This window comes from Cyprinodon tularosa, unplaced genomic scaffold (genome assembly GCF_016077235.1).
Source record: "Cyprinodon tularosa strain WSP-4 unplaced genomic scaffold, ASM1607723v1 ctg250, whole genome shotgun sequence".
Taxonomy (NCBI): Eukaryota; Metazoa; Chordata; class Actinopteri; order Cyprinodontiformes; family Cyprinodontidae; genus Cyprinodon; species Cyprinodon tularosa.
In genome coordinates this window covers 981416-1004192 of record NW_024038929.1, presented here as the reverse complement: position 1 = coordinate 1004192, position 22777 = coordinate 981416, and the positions used below count along the sequence as shown (strand labels likewise).

Here is a 22777-nt window from a genome sequence, read left to right as displayed (position 1 = left end):
CTGCTAGACTAACCCCCCCCCCCCCACCCCCCCACCCCCCCACCCCCGATCTGTATGGGTGTGCCAGGTTGTAGTAGTCTTTAATTGTAGCTGCCATCCTTGTAAATTTTTAACATCCAGCTCCGATTAAAGCGTTTAGCAAAGATGGACTCCATCATCTTGCAAAGATTCATTTTTTTCTTCTGGCCAAGCAGCATCAGGAGCCTTTGTTTTTCTTGTTGCTAAGTGGCAAAGAGGTAGAAGAGTTGTCTCTTATGTGTAATGCGAAGGCGATTACACAACCTCAGCTGTGTGTTTACGTGGGCGTCGCCTTGGACGAGAACAGTGCTTTGTTGATGAAAGTCGCTCAGAAATAGCAGCGATATCTGACAGGGGAGTTGGACTGAGAAGATGGATGTTCCCTTTTTTAACCCACACTCCTACCAAGTCTGTCCTCGCTCTGAAAAAGCCTTTGACTTCTTGTTCTTGTTTTGACCATACACAAGCACACGCAGCACAATTCTGATCATGTAAACCCAAATCCAAGCATTGGCTGTTTGACAAAGACTTGGAGAAGCGTTCGGTTGGCTGAATCCTGCTTTAAAATATGACATTTGTTTTTTTTTGGGATAATCAACTTGCATAACAAAAAAGACCTAATATTTCACCTTGAAATATTTTATAACTTGTCTGCAGGATCTTTAAATGCACCATTCTCATGCCTCTGATTATACAAGTCCAAAAGAAAATAAATGAAGTAAAAGCGGAGAGTCTGCTGCAGCACTGCTTCCCAACATTCACGCTACTTGGCGTGTGCCAGCAGGAAAATGAATAAATATACATCAAAGCTTATATTAATTAAAACATATTTTCGCTGCTTTTAGCGCTGACAGCAGATGGATTATATTGGCTTTGTTTTGGCCATTTCTTTTTCTTCCTAACAGAGCATTCCTCTTCAAGAATGATCATAATTTAACAACACCGTGGGACAACTTTATAAATATATCAAAATGGTTCAGAAGGTCTTTGTTGAAAAGAATCTGAGCTTGACTTTCTCATGCAGCAGAACTGATGTCAGTCCGTGAGAATTTTAAAGAATCATATTTTCATTAGTTTTTCCCTTGTCATGTGATTTTCTGCAAATTATATGCAGAAGAGATTGCATAGTAACTGCTCAGCCGAATGGACAGTTTTATTGCTAATTGTGCAGACTGCCGATTTTTCCTCGAGCTCCTCGTTCTTTGCATAATTTATATTAATTTCTCCTAACTTTTTGTTTCTAGTCTTTTTGTGTAAAATGTTTTTTGGGGCGGCCTAGTGGTTGGGGCATAGAGTTGGGAATCCTGAGGTTCTGAGTTAGAGCCCAACTCCCACAGACTGCCACTCTGGGCCTTTGAGCAAGATCCTTAACCCTAGATTGCTCCCTGGGCGCCCCACGATGCCAGCCCAAAGGAATGGGTTAAATGCAGAGGTAAATTTCCCCATTTTGAGATCAATAAAGTTCAGTTATCGTCATTTTAAAATTATAAATATAATATTAGACTCCTCAACTGTAATGCTCTTCACCCTTTATCTAAGGAAGAGCCCAGCTACCCTGCAGAGAAACCTCGTTTCAGCCTCTTATATCCAGGATCTTGTTCTTTTGGATCATATGCAGGTTTCATGGCCATTGGTAACGAAAGGTAGCCTCGTGAGACCATCCTAATCTCGCGAGCTTTCGAGGTTTCACTCGCAAATCAGTCTGGAGACTCTCCGTTAAAGGAAATTTGGAGCCGTTCACGAAACGAACGTCCAATCAGCGTTGGCTTTGAGGCGGGTTGAGGTGTGACGCAACAAGAAGTGCGACAGTTCAGTCTAAAGAACATGGCGGCTTCAGCCGATGAAACTAGTGTTAGCGTGGCTATCGAGCAAGTTTTATCGGAATTACAGAGTATTTCTTCACTGAAAGAAGAGCAAAACACTGCTCTGGAGGCTTTTCTCAGAGGAAAAGATGTTTTTGCTCTTCTCCCGACTGGTTTCGGCAAGAGTTTGATCTGTCAATTGGCTCCTCTTCGTCGTCGCTCTGTTAGTACCTCATATACTTCGTTGATCTGATTGGTTTATTTGGCCCGTCTATCACCAACATAGGCCAATCAGCTATTTTCGCCCCTTCCCAAAATTACTTCAACGGAAGGTTTCCAGATGGATATGCGGAGCAAATCCATCGCAAATCCATCTGGTGGAGTCAGGTTATGCCACTCTGGGCCTCTGAGCAAGATCCTTAACCCCAAATTGCTCCCCACGATGCAAGCCCTCTGCTCCCCAAGGGAATGGGTTAAATGCAGAGGTAAATTTCCCCAGTTTGAGATCAATAAAGTTCAGTTATCGTCATTTTATAATTATAATATTAGACTCCTCAACTGTAATGCTGAGACGAGCCCAGAGAAAGCTCATTTCAGCCTCTTCTATCCAAACTCTCGTTCTTTTGGACACAATCCAGGTTTCATGGCCATTGGTAAGGAAAGGAGCTAAGCAGAATTTTACCTTTTCACTTGGCTCTCTTTACCACAACAGATTGCTGCAGCATCTGCATTATAGCAGCAACCGCACCAATCAGTCTATTGATCTCCATTCTCAACCATCTCATGAACACAGATACTTGAATTCCTCCATTTGAGGTAGGACTTTTCTCCAACCTGAAGGGGACTAAGCACCTTTTTCTAGTTAAGAATCATGGCCTGAGACCAGGAGGAAGTGATTCTCATCACGGTTGCTTCGCACTAAGCTGCGCATTGCTCCATTGCCTGCTTTATGTCTTGGCAGGAGAGAGACGGAACCATATCACCTGCAAATAGCAGGAACAAAGTCTGCTGGTCCCCATTCCAGACCTCTGCAGCCATTTGTTAGGACTGGAAATCTTATCCTTAAAAGTTCTTAACAGGACAGAGGGCAGCTCTGTCAGAGCCCAACATCCACTGGGAACTTGTCTAACTTTATGCCAGCAATTCCTTATTTATTGTCAGTAGAATATTTCACCATTTCCGTGTATATTTAATAGGAGTTTGAAACTTGATCCATGTGTTGCTGCAGCCAAGGATGTTTAGATGTACCTTTTCCATTTACAATACTAACATTGGAGCTTTGAGTATTATCCCATACCGAAGTTGACGTGATACGACAACAGAGTGAAGCTCCTGCTTCTCCAAACGCGCCGCAGGACATTTTGACGCACCTTGATGCTCGTCAACCATTGACTTTGCATGTAAACCAGCTGCTTCTGTTGCCTCTGCTGCTTTAGATGTGAACCTAGCATTACCGTCTCAGAAAATGTCTCTAAGTTCCCCAGTATCTTTATATCGTAAGCACTTTCCTTCAGTCATTTAACTGAACCAATCTGTTGATTAATTTAAACACATTTTGTATATTTTGTTTTTGTTTCCTAACAATGTTGCTTCCAAAGATCAGGGTGATATTGGTTTATCACTTTCTATTCTTGATTCTGAACTTATAACTAATGAAGTGGCTTACTGTTTAATACCACTAGCTGCAGACATTTTGGGCCGTTTCCACAGGAAGATTAGATTAGTTGAAACTGCAAAGATATTTTGTATCCAAACAAATTTTGTTTTGGGAGAGCACAGACAATCGGCATGTGCCATCAGCGCTTGCCCAGTGGTAAGGTGTCAGTGGTAAGGTGTAATTCATTGGCAGCGTCTCAGCACCATCAAAGGGTCTGACGTATGTACTGCAGCGTCTTCATTGGTGCATTGTACACCTGTGTGGATGCAAAGTTTTTATAGGCAGTTTATGGAAATGCACAGGGTTGTGTTTGAGTTGACTAGACCTTGGTGCGGTTGATATGATGGCTAGTTTTTTGTTTGTTTTAGTAAAGTATGTCATTTTTCATTTACTTTAGTTTACATTTATATTGCTTGTCCAAAGTTGAAACCCTTTTTGTTAGGATATTTGCTCTTTCTATCCTCTCTGCAGAATGTCCTTTCTTTAAACGTTTTTATTGATAAAGTGACAATCTGTGTTTGTGATGAGCTACCTTGGCTCTGCAACCTAAAGTGAAAGGTTGAATAAAATGGTCTGTGTTCAAAGTTATCTCTGTATTAAACAGAAATCAACAATTTCCCTGAAGTTTGAGTGTAGAGTTAATTGCCTGACTCCTAAATGACTCCTGCAAAGAAAGCTCAGAATAACATTTTTATCTGAAATGATAAACATCATCCACATTGTTCATTAGTTTGGGATATCCCATTTATTTGGAGAGACTTGAGGGGGAAAGAAACTGCCTATGCATGAAGGTGGTTTGATGTTAGAGGTCAAAGTGGTTCCCTGATGGCTTGGCGTCCTCGTGCTGAGCAAAGCCTCCCCTGTCATCTCCGCTGTTTCTCTCCGCTCAAACAGCGCTCGGCATTCAATCCTTTCAGGGGAAGCTGTGCCCTTCCTACCAGCCTACTGATGTTTAATTCATTCCCAGACGCCCGGGGGACACTCATAACAACAACCACCAAAAAAGAAGAAGACAAAAGGGAAGAGAGGGGAAGTAAAAGCGAAGAAAGACATTGAAATTAAATGTTTGCTCTGCTTTTGCTATTGGCAAGTGTGTAATGAATGAAGGGCCCAAAACAAGACCGAGGAGACTTGAGGCATTCAAGAGGAAGCATAAAGCATGGAAGGCTGCAAGGACAAATAAATCCAATTTCCTTGTGTTTTGACTGGCTTCAGGGGCAGGTGAGGGCAGCGAGGATGCTGCTGAAAACATTGGCGTGCTCGCTCTTAATCAGAGGTTGATTAGGCGCACTTTCAGAGCCATGGATTAGCGGACTCCCCTCGGACGCCGCTAAATTGGTCGGATGGGAAAGAAGGCAGCACGTTTAGCACCACTGTGGCAACTTTTGATGTGTCAGTCAGAGAGTCTGGCATGGTTGCTTTTATTGACCTTGCCGTTCTTGATTTGTGATGGATCCCCTGGTGCTGGGGAAGGTGCAGAGTGCTTGGGAGGTGGACGAGGTTAGAGAGACACCGGGCTTTTGAAGAATTTTCGCATTGTGCTGATCCAGGAGAGCGGCTCCCATGTGATTAATAACAATAACGGAGCAGAAAAGCATCTGAAGCCCTGATGCTTTCTGTAGATCATTGCTTTGCAGGCAAATTAAGACTTTCGTAAAGTCTGTGTTTGTAATAGTCCCATTTTCACCTTTTTCTTTGCTGGAACTTTATTTTACACTTAGATTATAGAGAGGGTACTGTTGTGAATTCACAGGGAGATTATGAATATATTAAATAACTAGGACTGGAAGTTATAGTTAATAGGTAATTCAAATCAAGGGTAAAACTAGTTATCAGTTGTGATCAGTGACATCTCATCACAACAGTACTTTTTTCCTCCATGACTGTACATCAGTGAAGACATGATGCATATCTTCTCTTTACCCACATCTAAAATGATTTGTTAGTCAAAGGTATAAAGAGTCTGTTCTCCCTTAAACAAATAAACGTGACTGTTAGCAAAGCTGGATCAGAAGCTGCCTTTCATTTACCTTGAAGCTCATAAATGCCGAGTCAGACTGACGTAGTCATGAAGTGATGGCATTCTGCTTGGGGAAGCTGCTTCTGTTCTATGCAGTTTATTTTTGCACCTAAACAGCATTTAAACATCTTGTCTTATAAACCAACAAATGTTTGTGTATGATTTACTGGATGAGGAAGATATGCTTTAACACTAGGACGCCCAGATTCTGATCCTACTAGAACTCCCACTGGCCGTCTATTTGACTGGCGACATTTTTTCCCAACGGAATACATGAGTAGTGATGATGTCGTCAACTCAAATGGTTCTAGTGTGTGAAATAAACTCATTGTGGATATGTAGACCTTAAAATCGGTCCAATATGTAGTTTAAAGGCAATATTGTATGCTATCATTATTTGTAGTCTAAATTTGTATTAAAAATAAATCGGGAAAATAAGAATGCTTTACTACGCAATTGAAATTACAGTTTTATTTACAAAAATTGATTAACCTCAAACATTTCCCATACACTTTTTCACATTTATGACATGCATTATATGAGCTATGTATTTGTGCAGCGCTGACGCACCTGCCGCCTCGCCAAAGCTGCTCTTCAGCGGCAGAGGGGTTGGTAGCCCGCGGAGCGCATGTGGTTTGCATGCAGTTGTTTTACCAGTTCAAGGTTAAAATCTCTGCATGAGATGGTGACGTTCAAACAGCTCCTGAACAAAACCAACATGTTTATAGCTGCTATGTCCAGCAGGAACTACACAGTTGTAGTTGCAATTTAGGTGTTAAACTGTTTCAGAGGAGTGATCATAGCGCTCTGCATCAGCAGTGCTGTGTCTGTCTCGCTGTCACTTCCCAGATCAGCTTCTCTGATTTGTTAATGCGTCCAGCAGCAAAAGTAAATCTTTTTTCAACTACAGCAGCTGCTGCTTCTGAAGCGTGTCACATGGGTTGGAAGCTCATGACGTGCTGCTCAAAACGCAATGCAGGACCTTTTGCTGCACCTTGATGCACATCAACCATTGACGTATAAAGAAATATTGCTTTTCCCTCCTCCAGATGATGGAAATGACACAATGCTAACAAATGTTAGCCAAGGTCGTGTCTCAATACATGTACTTGTGTGTTGTCATGTGCTTGTGAAACATCAGAGCAGACTTGTTAGTTCTTGAGATTGGCCGCTCTCCCAGCATGCACTGCGACAGCAGCAGCTTCCAATGGAGCTATCACAGAGCACAGAGTATTTAGTTAAGTTTTCTTTTCTGTTGCTGTTGTTCAATAAAAGTATGTTTTAAGATCATTTGAGGCGAGAACTTTATACTTTTAAGCTTCACCATATGGACCATTTACTGATTTAATGCAGTTTAAAAAACAATTTCCAAAATTGAGAGGACCACGGCAACCAGCGGAGCTCCGAGGCTAACACCAGCCACGGCTAACGTTAGCCTGTCTGCAGCAGCCCGCTCTCGGCATAGCCATGTTTTGAAGGACTGCTGCCTTTGATTACGAAGTTTTATTTTGCAAAATGTTTGATTTGTGTGTGACTGTTAACTATTATTCCCCCAACAAATGAAAAAAGGTATTATCAAGAGTATGCTTCATATCCAATTGACCCGTATTCATACTTTCCTGTGTAAGGCAAAGACACGTCCATACTTGCATTCTTATGAATTGAAAAATGGCTCAAGTCTCAACAAGAAACATTCAATTCAGTTCATTTCTATAGCACCAATTCACAACATGTCATCTCAAGGCACTTTACAGTTCACCAGATTATCCAGTCAGATTGATTCAAAGTTGTTTGTATCTAAGGAAAACCAGTTGATTGCATCGACTCATTGACTCTTCAGCAATCCCTCACACTAAGCATGCTTGTAGCGACAGTGGAGAGGAAAAACTCCCTTTGAACAGGAAGAAACCTCCAGCAGAACCAGGCTCAGTGTGAGCGGCCATCTGCTGAGGCCCACTGGAGTTCAAGGCGACAGAAGCAGACATAGAAAAAGAAGCATAGATACAAAAGGCAACTGTAAAAGGCGGCCTCGTCCAGGAAACACACAGCCAGGCAGACGAGCTCCGAGCCAGCTCCCATGTCAGAGGATGAAGAGAGCACATCCAGTTAGTCACAGTCAGAGAAACAGGACTACACTGAAAAACAGGCCGATCTCCAACATCTAGAAACAAAGGTGTTGATGGCAGCAGCACAGCTGATATTTCTCTCCAGGATGGAGTCACAGCCAAACAGGAACAGACCAGATGAAGCTACTATGAGAAAAAGCAGAGAGAGCAGAACGTTAGAGATTGAACTAACAGATTCTGCAGAGTGGGAGAATAGAGATAGAATGAAGCAGAATGATGAAAAAGGGGTCCCTATGTCCTCCAGCAGTCTAAGCCTATAGCAGATTAGCTATAGAGATAGATCAGGATAACCTGAGCCACTCTAACTAGAAGCTTTATCAAAAAGGAAAGTTTTAAGCCTAGCCTTAAAAGTAGACAGTAGTCATCAGAATATACACATTGAACAGCAAATAGAGGGAGTGGATTTACATGATCTGAAAGCATCTCTACTGAATTCCCCAGAGACGAACTTTGGAATACTGGTTTTGTGCCGACCCTAATTGGATTTCTTATTGCAGCCACTTTACCAATTTTTTTGTATTTTACCAGAAAATGTAGCTAGTCTGGAACAGAAAGGTGCATTAACCCACGTATTACATTATAAACTTTTCTTTCTAAAGCCCCCTTTGAACTTTTTTTTTTTTTTTTATCTGTAACCTGACCCAAACCTTTTCAGCAGTTTAGCAAAGTCTAAAGTATTTTGCAATACATTAACACAGTTTCCTTGAAATTATTAAAATGCCACCTTTTTAATTTGCAGTTATTTTAACTTTAACCATTTATTTGACTAAGTAATGGGATTTAACTTTGTTCCAGAGCATAACTAAATGTAAAGTGTTATATATTTTTATATATGGTTTGGTTGCCAACCATGTTCTGTAAAAAAACTGAGCTCTACATTAAGGAAAACACAATTACATTAACCTACCGGAAAAGGTAGGTACCAGTAGGAAACATGAGACATCGCTGATTGGACGACGGCGCCGTTTGACCCTTGAACCGGAAGTCATTCTGCCTGCTGCGGCTTTTGAAAACATGGATATTGTCGGCGCCCCAAACATAGCTGCCGTTATCCAGGAATATTTTGAATCAGGACATACGTACGAGGTGATACTGGATATGCTCAAGACTAATCACGGAATTTCAGTTAGTTTGCGTACACTGAAGACACACTTAAAAGAAGCTGGACTGTTCAGACGACGCAACTACCGGTTCAAGGGTCAAACGGCGCCGAAGTCCAATCAGCGATGTCTCATGTTTCCCACTGGTACCTACCTTTTCCGGTAGGTTAATGTAGTTGTGTTTTCCTTAATGTAGTTGCACTTTTAGATTTTTAGTTGCAGTTTGCACTTCAGGGCCACCGTAGGTTTGTCTCAAACAGTCCAAGTCCAGGTAGAAAAGTTTCAGTGAAACCTTCAGGAAAAATGTTCATAATAGGAAGTAAGTCTGAAACAAATTCTTCCACATTGATGTTAGATGACCTGAAACCCAAACTGTTGTTTTATGTTTGTTTTTTTTTCCTGTGTCCTCCATCCTGAGTTAATGGGTTTGCCAGAGTAACCCTGTCATCGCCCTCTTTCAGCCATACGTATGCGTTTTGTCATTTATGGATTTATGGTTAATCATGGTCTGCTGCTTTTTCCGCTGTCGGACCGGTTTGCAACCCCTTCACAGAAGGTATGGCATTATTCATGTTGAGGTGGTGCCACAGCTATTAATGTAATGAGTCGGGCTGTTAATGTGATCCAGCTCCCGAACACAAAGGTGTTCTCTCAACCTGAGCTGTTTTCTTTTTTTTTTTTTTTCTCCCAGCAGACAGGAGACCTCTGTGCCCTACATAACAACGATGTGATGTGTCATCGCTGATTTATTTTGCCCTTGAACCTCCTAGTGATAGCACCTAGTGGGATAGCCTTTAAAAGAAGTGCCCAGAGATGAAATGAATGCTCTGTTCCAAACTATTGAAAGAAAGCACTACAGCTAAAGGCTTTTAGAGGGAGTGCTGTAATCTGAAATGTGCTATATTTCTCACACATAACACGGCTCTGGGATGGGCTGATCAGATAGCCTGAGATTAATCTGACTTGACCTGTGAGCAGCAGTCGCTGCCTTCCGCATTCGCCGGCCATGAGAGGAATTTGCAATAGATTCCACAAAGATAGAAATCAATTTGGATTCAGCCGAGGCTCCTGGCAGCGATAAGGCGTTGCTGCACCTACATGCGGACGCTCAAATTTCATAATGAATAGATAAGGATTAATGTAATTTCAAACTGTCACCTTCTGCCAGACGGGATGTCATGAACGGCTTATCTTCAAGGCCTATTTTTTTTTATTTACATCCGGCACCATAAACAGCCCAGTTTATTCAGGTCCGCTCCATAAACATGGCTCCATGGTAACCATCCTCGGTGTTTTAAAGGAGCCTTATTAACTCTGCAAATCCTCGTGTATTTAATGTTTGCTAACAATGGAGCAAATAGCCGGCGTGTATCCGATGAGGACGCTCGTTAATTACAGGAGCGTTTGAGTGACAGAGAAACGGAGCGGCCTCGTCCTGGAAGGGGCAGAGCGTCGGTCCAGGTTAATAAGCAACCTCCTGGGAGAGATTAGCAGGAGTTAAAGGCGGTAAAGAGGGAGGTATTCAAATTCAGTCTGATAATGTCAAATGCTTTAAAGCACACCTTTTATAATCTCATTTAGAAGTTCTCGGTCCAGCGCTTCACAAAGTTCCCTGAGCAGACATAAAAAAAAAAAGCCAGAAAAAAGAATGTGAATTCCTTTGAAAGAACATTTTATTTGAGCTGGATTCTGCAGCCCTGTCCATAAATAGCCCGCCATCTGTTTCCTGCTCCTGCAGCAGCCAAACACCGAGCAACAAAACATTCTCACGCCGAGTTTTGATCGAGGAACAAAGGAGGACTGGAAGGGCTGCGCAGCAATGCAACTGAAGCTCGTGTTGGATCAGAACCCAGCCAGGTGTCCGGCTTCTGAAGGCAGGGGGAAAGAAATCTCTGCGGGGAAGGGGAATACCACTTGTAGTGCCGCTTGTAGTGGAGTGATCGATTGGGATGTGAAGTGGCTTAGCCGTACCTCTGTGTGTCAATAGCTTCACCCTGTCCCTTCAACCCCGCGATAAAACACAGCCTCTTGGTGCTGAGTCTTAGCCGCCGTGCGCCTCTGAATCCCTCCTCCTCCTTCACTCACATTTCTTTTTGTCTCTGGGTTTTATGTGGTTGATTTGGAACCTTTTTAGCTGACAGCGAGATCAAAACGACTTCAATGGAGTCACTAAGAGCAGAAAGGGAAACAAATTAGAATGCAGTCCTTCGGATTGAGACGAGCATTTAATTGGCTTCATATCAGGGTTTGATGGCAATGCTGTTGACATTTGATTAACGGTGGGGAAAAAGAACAGAACAAGGTGACTTGATATTGTAGTGATAAGGAAAAAATCCCAACCCGATCACATCGATACTTTGCTCCGGAGCACGTAGGTGTCTAACCTTGTAACCAATGACGGCGGTTTTGTTGTCTTACTGAAAGCAACTGTGTGCAGCAGCTGTTTTCCCTTAAAATCGGTCCTGTTGATCCAAAGAACGCCTTTGACCTACGGGTCGAGCTGCGCAAATACATTTCCGAAGCATTGATGCCGACTAATTCACAGCTTTCCACGTGCCTTCATCGGCTTTTCACATTAAAGGTCACCTCTAAGCAGCTCTCTCTGTGACTTTGTCTGTTTTACCAGCAGCTGTAAAAGGTTTTTAGAAAATGAAGGTTACGGTTCTGATCTTTGAAGATTTGACTCAAAAGGTGTTCAGTTGGTGAAGTCTGAGGTTTATAGAAAGGATGCCACAGCTTCTCAGAGGGGACAGTGTTCCCAATTGGATTAATAGACCGCAGGAAATGTGGCTGTTCTCCCCGTAATGCTGGAAGTTTTCTGGTGAACTCAATCACCATCTCTCCATCAATTTAACCATAAAAAATTGGGCCTTTTATTTTTCCCTCAACTTCTACGTCCCAAAGCAAGGCCTCCTCTTTGGGTCGCCATAATAGTTTATTGGTTTGCTTTCAGGAGAACTTTTAATATCTTTATATTAGCTTTCGCCTCACCAATGGAAACTGAAAAAATGACGTTTGGGGATCTGATGATCCCTGAATCACTGCCACTTCCTCGCTGCAGTGGCTACACCTTATAAATATATTAATTTTGTCTTTAGAAGTTGAGGTCCAGTCATATTTAGAATTCAAACTTCTGAAAGTACTTTAAATATTATTCCATCCTGTTCAATAAATGATAAGTGTTTTAATTCAGAGTAATATCATTTGAATGTGCTTTATTGGAGGCATCCATGTTTGTCAAAGAACACTACTGCCACCTACTGGTTTGTGACGTCACGGTGCGGTATCGGCTGTTGATCAAGTCCCAGTGCTGTATCTGGTGTTTGTCACAACGCGCTATTATCCAAGTCATCTTGAAAACATTCTTCTTCCAAATGTTGGCTACATATTACGGGTTTTTTCTCTGGCCAGAAGTTCGATGGCAAATCCTCCCTCTTCAAGTTGGCGATCCAACGGCCAACCCGTCCGTGGAGGATCAGGAATCAGAAAGGTGAAACTTTTTTCACTGTTACCTGATGTATTCCAGCATCCAGCTGCCATGCACGTGGGCATTGTCAGTTTCACTATAGCTCTGGTGAATTTCAATGGTGAAGTCCTCTGGAAATCTTCAATAATTGTTGTTGATTGCAGATGTGTCTAGTAGTTCCCATTGATTTAGCTTGGAAAGCGGGGAGAATGGCGCTAGGCTTACCGCACCGTGACGTCACTGCTGGAAGATGGCAGGAGTTGGGTGTTACTTTATAACGCTAAAGCGAACATATTAGTTTTAGGTATAAAAAATGATCCGTTGATTATTCCTTGCTGACCAGATTTTGTTTTCCATTATTACCCAGAGCTACACTGTGCTGTAGCCACCAGTTTGCTTCACACCCTAACCAGCTTTGCAGCAAGAGGGTCAGGGGCTGACGGTTATTAAAATCTAATGTTTTACATTTAAATTCATTTTCAACTCTGATTCAGATTAGAATAAGTGATTAGAATAAGTGCAATAGTTGATCAGATGCATTGCATTGTTCAAACACTTTTTCTTTTATATTGTAAATGTGTGGTGGCTTTTATTTTGCTGTGGCAGTGTGCCATTGTTGATTAAATGTACAGCAGTAGCCATTCAACATTTTCTCACTTTCCTTGATGGGTCCTTTTTTTAAATTCCTTTTTAAACATCAATCTTTTTACAAAAATATTCTTTATGTCATCATTTGTGGACATTAAGATCTAAAGAGAGACGTCATCTCCTGGTCAGACCCTTTAATTCAGTGAAAGGGTGGAGTCAGAGTAAAACAATATGCAAAAAATATATGCACTCCAGGGGTCACACTAGTGGCTGGAATTTGGAGGGGATTTCGCTGGGAGTTGCAGGGAAGTGGGCTGGCGTTTGACTGGTGTGGTCGCAAAATTTAGTTTCTCTTATTTAATTTATGCGAGTTACTCACTATAAAAGTTTTCACTCTTCCTGTTTCACCCTCAAGACCACACAGTTCACCTGCTTGAGGGGGTTTGTAGACCAGAGATTGCTTCTTCCCATAACAAACCATATTCTTTCTCAAGGTTATTCATAACATTTACTGTTTAACAAAAGTGTATGCAATTAGTTTTTACTCTGAAAACTTTGCGTTATTGTAAGTAAGGGAAAAGGAACGCTGCTCAGGCAGAACAGGGCTGATTACCAAGCAATACGGGATGAATAATGAACTGTTCTCTCTTTGGAAAGATAAAAATAAAGTGCCGATCGACTGAAATCCATTGATCTCTGTTTATTTAACTGGTGTTAGTAGTTGAATACTTTTTTTTTTTTTTTTTTTTTTCCCACTACACTGGGAAGGGCCATTTTGAATGGCCTGTTGGTTTCAACTGTGTTCAGATTTGACTTTTTTTTTAACTCAATGCATCTGTTTCTTTTCATTTCCCAGTTTTGCTCCACTCTGTTCCGATCCATAACATCAAAACCAACAAAAGTTTTACAATTATGGATGTGAGCAAGTATGGAAGCCTGTAAATGTTCATCAGTCTTTACTTGGATGTCTTTTATTGTTCGGGACTGCTGAAAACTAGAAATATGACGCATGAGGCTTTTTAGTGGGTCTGTGATCTGTGGAGGAGAATAAAATTTAGTAGGATCTCAGGGAGGTGGAACACTGAAACTTTTGTTCCCAAACTTAAATGGGGAAAAAAAAAAGATCCAACAAAAATGTCTTTATTACCGCTCTTAAATTTTAAAATGATGCCAACAGCAGGTGCTTCGTTTTACTGGCCGCAGTCAGTGAACGGTCCTGGGGCATTTTTATTTTTTTTTTCCATATAAAATTAGCCATAGACTCTCTGCCTTAAAGTCCAGAACAGAAGGAAAGTGGCTTTTTAATAAGGGCGGTGCACTATAGCATCATAACCATTAACATGTATTTGTGAGAAAGCCAAAACAATACAGGAAGCTTTAAAAAATGAAATCTTAGCTTTTTTTTTTTTCATTTAAATATAAACAAAGTTAAAACTTTTGTTCTTTTCTAGCGTATTAATCAGTTCTTTCTCAAACATGCTGGGAGCCTAAATCCACCTTTTGATGTTTTCCATATTGAATTTGTTTAGCTAGTTTGATGTTTTTAGTTCAAAGTGTTTCCTTTAATGATTTCCTGTGAGTTGAACCCTACATGTTAATTACAGGTGTGCTGACATGGCGTGTCTTTTGTGTGAACTTATCTCCGCGCCCCACAGCTCCCCTCGGTCCAACCAGAACACCGCTCCGTCTTCAGCTGGGAGCATATTAGTCTCCATGGCAACCCATTTTTCACCAATACTTCATGGGTGCCAAATGACCCTGCGCCGTTACTTAGCTTCTCGCTGCTTTGTGTGGACGTGTTTTTCTTCTTTTGGAGATTAAATGTTTCAAGGCAAATTGAGGTCTTGCTGGTTTTTTTATCGCCTGGATATTGAATAAGCATATGTGGGGAAATACCAGAACGTGGAAAAATGTAACAGAATAAAAACAGATTGATGTGTGTGTGTAGGGGGGGGGTTAATAAGAAGTATGATGCCGTCAGAGCAGCACATTTTTATCAGGTAGAGGCAGCATGTGTGAGCTGCTGGCCAAGGTAATTTACTGTTGGGTGAAACTTTGCAAAAATAATAATCCTGTTTCTTTGGAGGAAATTAGCCTCATTAGAATCAGACCTTTTTTTTTTTTTTTTGGAAACTTTCAACTTTTATGCTATGCATTTACATATTTGACTTTTATGTTTTCTGATTCACCAAAATCTTAAATTTAAATAAATTGCATGCAGAAATTCAGCCTGCAAAAGTATTGACCTAATATGATCATTTACCAGAGGTGAGCAGAGTTCCCAAAAATACTTCTATGGTAAGAGTAACGGTACTTCATGATAATTTAACCTCAAGAAAGGGTAAATGGTAGTAACCTGACTCCGCCAGATGGATTTGCTCCGCATATCCATCTGGAAACCTTCCGTTGAAGTAATTTTGGGAAGGGGCGAAAAAACTGGTTAGCTGATTGGCCTATGTTGGTGATAGACGGGCCAAATAAACCAATCAGATCAACGAAGCATATGACGTACTAACAGAGCGACGACGAAGAGGAGCCAATTGATAGATCAAACTCTTGCCGAAACCAGTCGGGAGGAGAGCAAAAACATCTTTTTCTCTGAGAAAAGCCTCCAGAGCAGTGTTTTGCTCTTCTTTCAGTGAAGAAATACTCTGTAATTCCGATGAAACTTGCTCGATAGCCACGCTAACGCTAGTTTCATCGGCTGAAGCCGCCATGTTCTTTAGACTGAACTGTCGCGCTTCTCGTTGCGTCACACCTCAACCCGCCTCAAAGCCAACGCTGATTGGACGTTCGTTTGGTGAACGGCTCCAAATTTTCTTCAACGGAGAGTCTCCAGACTGATCTGCGAGTGAAATCTTGAAAGCTCGCGAGATCAGGATGGTCTCACGAGGCTAAAATGGTAGCCATCCAAGAAGACAATCAAGATTAAAGTCACACCATCTAACTTTTGGCCACTAGGGGCACTAGACACATAACTGCACATGATTTGCTTCTACTAAACGATCGAGTAGAAAATCCTGTTATTGTCCCACAATGGAGAAATCGTGATGTTACAGCAGCAAGATGCCCATGCAGATGTGGTCACGCAAATGTGGACCTTGAAAAAAATATATCAAAATAACAGAAAAAGTGATAGTTTAAAAAAAATATTGCATTGTACACAGTTTTTTACAATATAAATACTGTGCATCTGGAGAATAAATAATATCTAGTTGTGGACATTTTTACAGTAAATAATAAAGATATATGACTCTATACTAGGAGAAAAATGTTTAATTACTAGTTTAATAATAAAGTTGAGGAACAGAATCAGTTTTACATCCAGCTTATTCTTTCAGCCTGCGCCAGAAAACAAACTCCTTTCCAAGATGGACTCTTGTTTTTCCTCGCGCACAATTCCTTTCACGTTTTCTATTAGCCATGACTAGTCGTCAAACAGGTGGAAAAACCATAGAGCTAAAGCCTTAGCTCCATGACTATATAAGAGCCTGTGACCATAAAGCGATACGATCTTCTAGGTCACATGACCTGGCCAATGACGGTGTGTCTTTTAACTTAGGTAGGCAGTATTACAATAGGGGAGCCCCGCTTGTAGCATTGATGGTGTCAAGCGCTGTATATTGGCCTGAGCAATCGTTTTAACTAACTCGTATGCATCAACTCAAGCATTAGGTAAAAAATAAAAATATAGAGGGAATTTTATTCCAATATTGTTGGCAAAGAACAGTTTTTGTATATCGAAATTAGAATGAAAAAAAATGCAGGAATGAAATGCTTCTTAAAAACTGGTTTGAGAGTAATTTTGCTATTATCTCATGTTTGATTTTAAGTTTTGAAACATTTACAAATGTTTCAAAATTTCATAAAATATTTAATTTTATTTATTTTTTTGACAGATGTCATTTTCAGTTCTATTTATATATTTTTTGGTGGGAACTATTTGTAGGGAATTTTTCAGGAATTTTCGTTTTCCGGATCCCACGCTCTTCCCTCAGAAACCAAAACACTTGTTCATTGACCAGTGGAAATATCTCTAAGGCCGATAGAAAGTCTTTGCTCATCAGTCCAGAAGAAAGTCCACCTTAATAAGAGAAGGGGGGACGGTTTCACTTTCCTCTATCGCATTATTTTTTTCATTTCCATTAACAAAATTTCTCCTGTGTTTTCAACAATGAAGAAGCAAAACTCGATTAAAAATTATCTAAATGTACGGAGTAAAATCTGTTCATTAAAATTATGTAATAAAGACCAACCAAAATAGAGAATGATGTGCAGGTTATGGTATTTTAAAGACTATGATAATATAATTGAAACATGGAAATAATTCTAGACGGAAGACTCGGTTTAACAACCCAGTTTGTCATTTTAACATAAAACTTATGAAACCAGCAGTAGATCTACGTTCCTACCCGTACGCTCGGGATCGGATCGCGACCAACAGATGATAATCTTGGATACAAGCGGCTAAAATTAACTTCCACCGCAGGGAGGCGGGGCTCTCCCTTACAGAGGGGGGGAGGAGCTTGGTTGTGCTGTTTAATTGATTTAGTATTTAGTCATAAAATTACCAGTAAAACCAGTCCTCAGCATCAACAGACCTGCAAACAGGCGCCTGTCCCATTAGCGACAGCAGGAGATGCAACTGAAACAGTGTTTCCGTTGCTCATTATCAAAGGCATATGCTTTGTGAAAATGTGATATTGTCAATACAATTAAAGTTGTAAAATATTGTCTTATAGTCTCAATACAGCTAATTAAACTTAACGCTTCTTTGGAAATGGAGGAAAAACAGATGCTAAGCATATGGAGAAAAAGGAAAGCACAGGATTTGATGTCAAGAAGCATCTTGGCTGATTTAGGAAAGCTGATATTTTTCGGGGTGACATTTTTCTTAATTATGAACTCTTTCCTGCATTATATAAAAAAAATGCAACCAAAAAAATTATTCTGGTTGGTAACATCACACCGTTTCTGTTTTAATATTCCAGTAATAATCCACCGCAGTCACTGCTAAGAAAACTGAGAGGTAGATTGGGTTCAGCGAATCAGGATTTGTCTTCCGTTATCGTTATTTGACATGAAATCGGTCATTTTATGTGTACAGTTCTCCAAAAATAATAATGTTTAATTAGTTCAAGAGGAAAAAAACAGCCCAGTCATATGCCCAACACATTTTAAACATGGAAAATCAGATTTCCAGGCCATGACTCCCTTTTAAAACACTAGTTAATCTAGTTTAATAATACATTTTATTTGTATTGGACTTTGAACTGAACGGTGTCCAACATTACAGAAGACGACTTAAAAGGGATCGCTCTGAATGTTCAGTGATCTTTAAGGTACAAAACGAAGAGACTATATTTATTTTAAATAGATTTGGCTTTAAAAGAAGAAACAGAACTGCGCAGCTTGATTACACTAAACATCTGGAGAATTATGGAACTCTTTACTAACCCTACTTACTAATTTCTTCATTTTAAATCGCAGCTCAAAACTCATCTGTTTAATATTCTCCTTCATATTAATTTCCCTGTTCCAGCCTTTGGATTTTTAAAAAATGCTTTTTATTGTGTTTTGACTTTTTTCTTTCATTGTGTTTTTATCCTTTGTACAGTGACCTTGAGTGTCTAGAAAAGCGCCTTTGAAATAAAATGTATTATGAATATACACCTGGTGATAAAGTCAACTTTTTTCCTTTTAGAACCCAATAATTTGAATTCTTTATTTGCTTTTCTATTTTTCTGCCACTTGCTCTTTAGGATCATAATATTCATCCATTAATGGAGGGCTTTTGGTTCATGTTGAAACATTTCTACATCAGAAATGGTGCGTTATATATGGAAATAGAGGCGATACTCTGAATAATAGTGAAAGGGATCATTTGACTAACAGGGTTCTCATGTTTCCATGTTCCTGTCATGGATGCATGTTCTCTCTGGGAACTCCAGATTCCTTCCACATACACGTTAAGTTCATTGGTTCTCAAAATGAGGAGTTCACAAACATTTCAGCCTGTGATCCAAAAACAAAATCTACATTGAGGACTGAAATACATATTTACTCTATTAAGTTAAACAGAAAAACTGAATTTCTATTAGGGATGGAACGGTTTATGAAAACCGTCCGAACCGTTCGGTTCAACTGTCTCTGTCCGTTTCGCGTGTGTTTCGTTCGGTTCATGCGCTGCTCCTTTTTCTCATAGGCGAAGCGTTTACACTCCAGAGCAGAAGGTGGCGGTACTGCGACCAAAGCCAACCACCAGTAGTAAACAAGAAGAAGAAGAAGCGAAGCAGCGTAGCCGGGTGTAGCAGAAATAAATCAGCTGTTGTGGAGAATTGTGTGGGTATGGCGAGTGGGAAAGAACAGGAGTTGGAAGACGCGCCAGCAGCACTTTATAGGTCTGCTGTATGGGACCACTTTGCATTTAGAGTGACCTACGATGACGGCGGAAAGAAAGTTGTGGATAAAAGTGCAACAGTGTGCAAGCATTGTGCAACACGTTTTGTTTATGCTAACAGCAACACGACCAACATGTCATGCTAACCCCAAAATCCCACAAACTCCGTCAGCGCTCCGCCCCGCTGTGCTCCGGAGATCGTAGAGGGCATGCGCGAGATGATTAAATTCAAAGCAGCAAAACATGTGGAAATGATCCTTACAATTCATACATTTTTTGGGATTTTTTTCATAAATTTTTATGGGATTTCAGTGTAACAGTCAACATATATCGAACCAAAAACCATGACCACGAAACTGTGAACCGAACCGTGGATTTTGTTCCACCCTTAATTTTTATATTTTTCAAATTTATTGTTTTTTTTTTTTAAACATGAAATTGCTTATTTTCTAACATTTTATTTACTTGGATTTTTATTTACTCAAGATTAAATTTTTTAACTGTGCATTTTAGAGGTACATTTAATATTTATAATAGATAAATGACATCTGCGTATTTGAAATTACATTCACATTTATAGTGATTTTGTGTGTGTGTGTATGTGTGTGTGTGTGTGTGTGTGTACCTGTCTAGCCCTCAGAGTGAGGACCATTTTTCAGGTTTCACCATTAAATTGTTGTTTCAACAACAACCCGTTGTTTCAAAGTGAGAACATTTTGGCGGTCCTCACAAGCTATTTTGCTAATGGTTAGGTTTAGGGCTAAGGTGTCAATCAGTTAGGGTTAGAGTGAGGTACGCATTGGTAACAGACAAACTGTAATTTAAAAACAAAAACAAAAAGTATACCCACATTTGTCACAATATTTACACAACAGTTTGTTGCTACTTGACCTTCGGCAGGAATATAGATGTTTTGCGCCTTGGAGTTTCGATGTGTGCTCAGATTGACTGACTGCTGGTTAATGGCAGTTTCTCCAATTGGTAATGTCAGTTTTAAATTCTTCCATACTTATAAATATGCTGCATAATTTATCATCGCTGGGAAAATGGAGCACATCAACATCCACCGCCTTCATGACCTGTTGTGTTTACATGGGGGATTTAAACCCCCCGTTTTCCCTTAATACTCCAAACCTCGCCCGTATCTGCATTCCTGTTGCTTTTACAAGCCTCTTGTATTGAAGAAAACTTGGTTGCCGGATCCTTTATTGAATATTTACGCTTTTTCTCCCCCCCCTCCCTCAAAATATGTCTGCAGATAATTGCTTGGAAAGAATCACCCAGGAAGGTCAGCCAAGACTCCCGCTGTAGGTGCCAAAGTGAGATCTCCAGGACTACAATTACTTCGGCTGCAGAGCAAAGTGAATGACAGGTAGGAAATAATTCATATGAATCACCTGCTGTATTATGAATAGCCACCTGCCGAGAGGACGTATCGCGGTCAGTTATCCTCAGAATTGCTTCTCGATTGCCCTTTTTTGTCATTTGTTAGTAATTGCCTTATTCTCTTGATAATATGACGAAATTAACCTCGGAACATTCCCTCCTTATGACATTTATGAGACAAGGTTGAAGTTGACACGGTTGCAGTCACCGAATTATATTTAGATCATTTGACTCTGATGCTGTTTGGCTTCTTCTTTTGATGCCCGCGCTTAAGATTGGTTCTCAGTGCTGTCACTCATAAGTCGCACCCTCCATTTTGACAAAACATACAACATTCAAGCCAAACGAAGGACATCCTTTGAAGAAACTCAGGATCACTCACATCCATTTTCTATTTGGGCTACATCTGACCTTGTAGTGAACAGACATAAAAGGCTGTCAGTCAAACCATCACGCCGTCTTTGTTTCCTTGTGATCGTCATTCTCCAGAGGAGTCGAGCAGTAACAGACTTAAATCTAGCGATTCTGTGCTCCTGGCAAAATGCTTGTCTGTCCTTCTTTCTACCAAACTCAACAACTGCCTCGGGGAAAGGTGGAAAGAAGGTGAAAACAAAAAAAAAAGGAAAAAGTTGGGGATTGGTGTTTGAGCTGTTGGAGAATGTAATCAAGGCCAGCAGATTGTTGAATAGTTCAGTTTGCTTTTTCTCTCCTGGATCAGTTCGATGTAACATGCTGACCTTCAAAAGATTTTTCTGTCCAACTTGTAACAAAGAGTGTTTGCAGTTAAAGTCAAATGGAGAGTAAATATGTGACTTTCTGAGAATCCGGGAACTGGATTTATGCTGCAGCAGTACGGTCGAAACAGGCGGCAAACATGTTGATTCCACTGTCACATCAGGGTTCCTACAGCATAAGGCAAGTTAAATTCAAGACTTTTTAAGACTTTTTAATGCCACTTGAAATAGAAATTTAAGACCAAATTCAAGAAAAACCTGCTTGCGACAACTTAACCCAAAGGTGTATTTTAACATAAACCACTGCACTAATGGTTTAAATTTTGAAAAGCTTCCCATACAGGAAGAAAGCTAAAAACACACAAATGACAGATATATTTGAACAATTATTTAACTGAATTCACAAACTTTGTTTTAGCAGGGAACAAAACAAATCAGTTTTAAAGCCCCAACATAACCAGTGCTAAGTCTTTTTTGCAGCTATTTTTCTTTGTATGGTTTTCTTAGTATGTTTGATTTGGTGATAAGTGGAGGCGTTGCAGAGACAAGGGTGGAACTAAACTGACTCCATTTTGACGCTTTGTGTTTCGTGCTTCGCATGTGCGACTCCACTGCCTTAATTCCCATCGTTCTGAGATTGAATGACTTCTTTCACTAAATCCACTGAGCCTCATGAATGTTCCCTGGTTTTAGCCATGGAGAAAACTCTTGGCTGGAGACTATTTTCGTTACATTTATGCTTGCTCATGTTTTCCAGACAAAAAGTTAATGGTGCATCTCCCAAATGTCCCGGCAGCAACAACGCTTTATTGGTTCCGCTATCGGGACTGAAACAATAATGGCGAGCTTTTATTTTTTATTTTTTTTTATAAAAAAAAATGTTTTCAATTTTAATGTTTTATTTAGATTACAAAAATAAATCGTGATAAAAATATTCCTATTCATGATGTTTTAAAAACAAAACTACGAAAGACTAATTTAAGACATTTTAATACCAATTAAGGCCTTAGTTTTATTTTGAAGAATTCAATGCCTTTTAAGACTTTTCCTGGAAACTTTAGGACAAGGTGCTGGAAAAAGGACTTCAAGGCTGAATGACTAGATCTGCACATCTGCAGAAGTTTGAAAGATTGTGATGGTCCACATGTGGCTTTTGAATCCAGAAAGACTTCATGTTGAGAGACAGGTTTTATTTATAACTGAGGACACTTTGAATGTCCTCAAACTAATTCACCATACAGTAAAGAGGAGGTAAAAAAATATTGTTTGGTTATCAATCAATAACCAATCAGATAAAAGAATTTTAACATTGCTTGTTCCTAATGCAGTTACAACAAATTCCACTATTTCCATTTTTATCTTTTCATTATTTTTCAATGCACATTTTTCTTTCTGACTGTATTCATTAATCTGAAAAGTATGTAGTTATAAATACACTGAAAAATATTTAATAAATAGTGTATCCACACAAGTTTTAGTG

General features: G+C 40.1%; 1 long non-coding RNA gene across 1 annotated transcript in view; it reads left to right on the top strand.

Annotated features, from left to right (window-relative positions):
* LOC119785572 overlaps positions 1 to 22777 on the top strand; it is a 268891-nt gene that overhangs the window by 129683 nt on the left and 116431 nt on the right. Inside the window, exon 2 of the long non-coding RNA XR_005281050.1 lies at positions 20436 to 20549. This is a non-coding gene — a long non-coding RNA (uncharacterized LOC119785572). The remainder of the gene's footprint in view (positions 1 to 20435; positions 20550 to 22777) is intronic.